At 45.1% G+C, this 4,459-nt stretch overlaps 1 long non-coding RNA gene across 1 annotated transcript; it reads left to right on the plus strand.

Moving 5' to 3' along the window:
• Window positions 1-624: 624 nt before the first annotated feature.
• LOC113021850 (uncharacterized) lies at window positions 625-1,670 on the plus strand. Its single transcript, XR_013908934.1, has 3 exons — window positions 625-741; window positions 815-873; window positions 1,205-1,670. It is a non-coding gene; the product is annotated as an uncharacterized LOC113021850 (long non-coding RNA).
• The last annotated feature ends 2,789 nt before the right edge of the window (window positions 1,671-4,459 follow it).

Consider the following 4,459-nt stretch of genomic DNA (forward strand, 5'->3'; position numbering starts at 1 on the left):
CCAGCCCCCATCATGCACACTTTCTACAGAGGCACCATCGAGAGCATCCTGTCGAGCTGCATCACTGTGTGGTTTGGAGCCTGCAATGCGTCCTGTCATAGAACCCTCCAACGCATAATGAGAGCTGCAGAGAGGATCATTGGTGTCTCTCTCCCCTCCCTCCAGGACATTTACAGCACCCGTCTCACTAAAAAAGCCCTTTGCATAGCGGCTGATCCCACGCACCCAATGCAAAGCTTCTTCAAGCTGCTGCCGTCAGGGAGGAGACTGCGGAGTCTCCAGGCCAGGACCAGCAGACTGAAGGACAGCTTCATCCATCAGGCTGTCAGGAAGCTTAACTCCCTCCCGATTCTGCCCCCTCTCCCCTCTCTCCTCCATGGTCTCACTGAACTCTGTCACACACACACACACACACACACACACACACACACACACACACACACACACACACACACACTCTCTCTCTCTCTCTCTCTCTGACTCACTCACTGGCCTGCACCAGTTACCAGTCACTTTGTGGAGCATTGGACTGCCATTACCTCATAAGACTTTGTTGTTATGCTATTGTAACCCAGAGTGATTTCCTGCACTTATTTCCTGCCATTGAACGCATCACAAATGCATGACTCCAACCACATGACTTTGCTCAGCCAATCGAATGGCATGTAGGTCATAGTAAGCCTGTCCCGGCTTCCTCCCGTCAGATGCGTGGAGGCAAGCCAGGTGACAGAGCTGTTGCAGGTGTGTATTGGCAAACATTTGCTTTTCCCGTTTTAATGCATTTTCTTAACACCAACTAACTTATGCAACTTAGATGCTGATTACTGTGAGCCAGAGCCATAATGTTGTTGTGCACTGAACAGAATGGAATTGGTGAGTTTGAACTTTTAATTGACTGTTTGTATTGCTACCAGCTGACCCTAATCGGCTGCTGCCGGTCCAAACAATTTGATTTTGATTTGACTGATAGTTGTTGAATAACAAATGTTGTGGAGCTACATAGTATGTATGTATGTAGCAGTTGAAATGTTTTCAGTTAAATCCTTATTGGTTAGAAATATTATATTTAACCAATATATTGTTTGTTTATTTTTATAAATTGTGTACACAGGAACAAGAATAACTTAATGTATTTAGCTTAATTGGCTGACATTTTTGTATGTTATTCTTGTGATTTCTTATTGGCCTTGTTTATTTAATGCAGGCCAGGTGAACCTTTTTTGGGTATGGAAAAGGATGGCGAGCCAATGAACGGCTAGGAGCAGGACTCATTCTGCATTGAAGCTTCCACTGGACTGGTAGGAAGCTATCAAAGGCGACGCTCTGTCCCGTAATTTCCGAATACACTGATTTCCACAATCATACACACCAGTTCCCCCGTTTATGGACAATAGCGCTTGGACATTGCTCATGGATATTCAGATAAAACTCATGGACTTCAGTGTGGATCAGTGTTTTCGATGTTAACATGTGTTATTTATGGGGAACTTTTTTTTTGAGAATCTTTATTGCTTGGTATAAGCCGGAAGAATTTGCTTAGTTGTTTTTGTGCACCCCCACTGGGTTTTTCTATTAATTAAATAGCTACAGCAGGAATGATTATTTAAGCTTTCATTTTCTTTTCTTAATTTTCTTTGCTTTCGGTTAAATACATGGTACCTGCAAAAGCATTTTGTGTTGTGTGTATTTAATTACTGCCCATCAGCTCCGGTAGCATTCCTAAATCTTCTGATTAATAATAACCACAAAATCACACTCAATCCCTAGCCTGTATTAACTCATTAGCGCTACATCAGTGTTACATTACTTGGCGAGCCAGCCAGGAGCTGATTTGGTTAGTAATTAATATATATTCAAACTCACCAATTCATTTTTCCCCATAATGGAAGTTTTTGAGACACTTGCCATTAAGATCCCAAATGCGGTTTTAGTTGACGGAGTAACTGAGCACTCAGTTAATGAAGTTGTACATTTCCTTGAACAGTATGGTGACATAGCTCGCAAGGTTACTATAGATTCACCAGAATCTGAATTTAATGACATGCTTGTCGCTGAGTACGCTTCGGGTTTATCTTTAACGCGGTTGTCTCAGTTGCTACCGCACACATCTATGTCAGATTCAGGTGACAAACTCCATATTGAAAGTCTATCTGAAGTTTATGCATCAAAAGTTAGTGGTTCCAAGACAAATACTTACTTGGCAGACTTAAAAAGAATAGCCAAATTATCTGGGAGGGATTATGCAGAAGTCCTCAGTGAGGGGATGACCCAGATACGCCGGTCCCTTGCAGAGCTCAACCCAGAGACTCCAGTGGTTGCAAAACCAGAACTAGAAGATTCAAACCCTCCCGATTCAGTCTTTCCTTCTTCACTACCAGCCCCTCTTCCATCTAAGTCCCCTTCTGTTGCCAGTAGTGCTGAAGCGCACGGCGGAGAGAGGCATTCTGCCTCCATTCCAGCGGCTGATCTCAACCCTCCTGAAGTACAACGCTATGTTGTGGAACACGTTGTTCGGAGTGGGGACAGCTCGCTGCATGCATTCCATCGACTGAGAGCGTTTTCTGGTAAAGTGCCCAGGCCAATTCAAGAGACAGATTATGATATATGGCGGTCAGGGGTCGAATTAGCCCTGAAAGATCCATCTATATCTGATCTGCAGCGCACCAGACTGATTCGTGACAGTCTACTGCCTCCTGCCTGTAATATGGTAAAACATCTCAGCCTTGACACACCACCAGAGGTCTATATGAAACAACTTGACTCAGCCTATGGCACTGTGCAAGATGGAGATGAGTTATACGCCAAGTTCATGGACACCTTCCAGGACAGCGGAGAAAAGCCTTCGGCCTATTTGCAACGTCTGCAGGTGGTATTACAGCATGCAGCAAAAAGAGGGGGTGTTTTAGAGAAAGACATAGACAACCGACTGTTGAATCAATTCTGCAGGGGATGTTGGGATAACAATTTAATATCGGAACTCCAACTTAAGCAAAAGAAGCACAACCCCCCCAAATTTACTGAGCTTCTATTACTCCTTCGAACTGAAGAGGACAGAGAGGCAGCAAAGACATTAAGGATGAAACAGCATTTGGGACCGACAAAACAGAAAGCCACCACTAATGCCCAGTTTGCCAATACTGGAGAAGAAACTAACCTCTGTGCTGCGCTAACCACTCTGACTAAACGGCTCTCACAACAGATGGCAGCTATACAACAGCAGCTTTCAGCTTTGACAGCACAGCAGTGTAATGTCAAACCACCGGTTGCTGCCTGCCCAGCTCCAAAGCTCTATGGGCCTAAGAAGGTTGGTAAGAATCCAAAACCTAGCGTCTCCAGCCCTAAACCAGGGTTTTGCTTCCGCTGTGGAGAAGATGGTCACATTAAGCCACAATGTGAAAATGCACCCAATTCAGCATTGGTAAGTGCCAAGCGGAAGCAATTTGACAGCAAACAAAAGTGGCAGAAGCAAAAGTCCTCTGCTTCTGAGGATTTAAACTAGTTCCAGTTCCTGTTGAGGGGCAAACAGGAGCTGAGCTGGACCAACCTTGTCCCGCTGAGAACAAAAAGCATGCCAAGTGTGCAAAGTCGCAGACAAAGATCCACACTAGATTACCACCAGGATTAGTTGGATCCAGATGTACAGCAGAAGTCAACATTGCAGGTTGCAACTGCCCGTGTCTACTGGATACTGGTTCCCAGGTTACCACAATTCCAGTTTCATTCTATAATGAGCATCTCTCCGATCAGCCAGTCCACCCATTGAATGAGCTTCTTCATGTGGAGGGGGCTGCTGGTCAATGTGTTCCATACCTTGGGTATGTTGAGGTTGCCATGACATTTCCAAAAGACTTTCTTGGGAGTGACTTCCCAGTTCAAACGCTTGCACTTGTTGTTCCTGATGTGAGACCTGATTATCCAACCTCAGTACTTGTTGGCATGAATACACTTGAAATTCTTTATGAACAATTCTCTTCTAGTAACTGTTCATCATTCCAGCCTACCTCTTACGGGTACAGAGCAGTTCTGCAAACTCTCCAAGTGACATACCAACAGAATTGGAATGATCATCTTGGTGTTGTGACGACCCTTAGTAAATCTCCTGTGCTAATTCCAGCTGGCTGCACAGTTGTGGTCGAGGGTTCTGCCAAGCTTCTCAGCCCAGCTAGTCAATGTGTTGTCATTCAGCACCCGGGTTCAGGCCTGCCGGGTGGTTTGTGTGTCAGTAATTGTCTAGTCGCTCTTAAAGGTGGTACACATACTCAGGTTCCAGTTGTTGTGTCAAACAGAACAGAGCAAGACATCTATATACCAGCTTTGAGTGTCATTGCAGAGCTGGGAGCCTATGACTGCATAGTCTCTGAGCACAGTGTGACCAACCCCCCAGATCGGGAGATGGTGTCAACACCACTCACTTTCAAATTTGGCGAGTCACCAATACCAGCAGAATGGAGAGAACGGA

The sequence above is a fragment of the Astatotilapia calliptera genome, chromosome 5 (assembly GCF_964374335.1).
Source record: "Astatotilapia calliptera chromosome 5, fAstCal68.1, whole genome shotgun sequence".
Lineage (NCBI taxonomy): Eukaryota > Metazoa > Chordata > Actinopteri > Cichliformes > Cichlidae > Astatotilapia > Astatotilapia calliptera.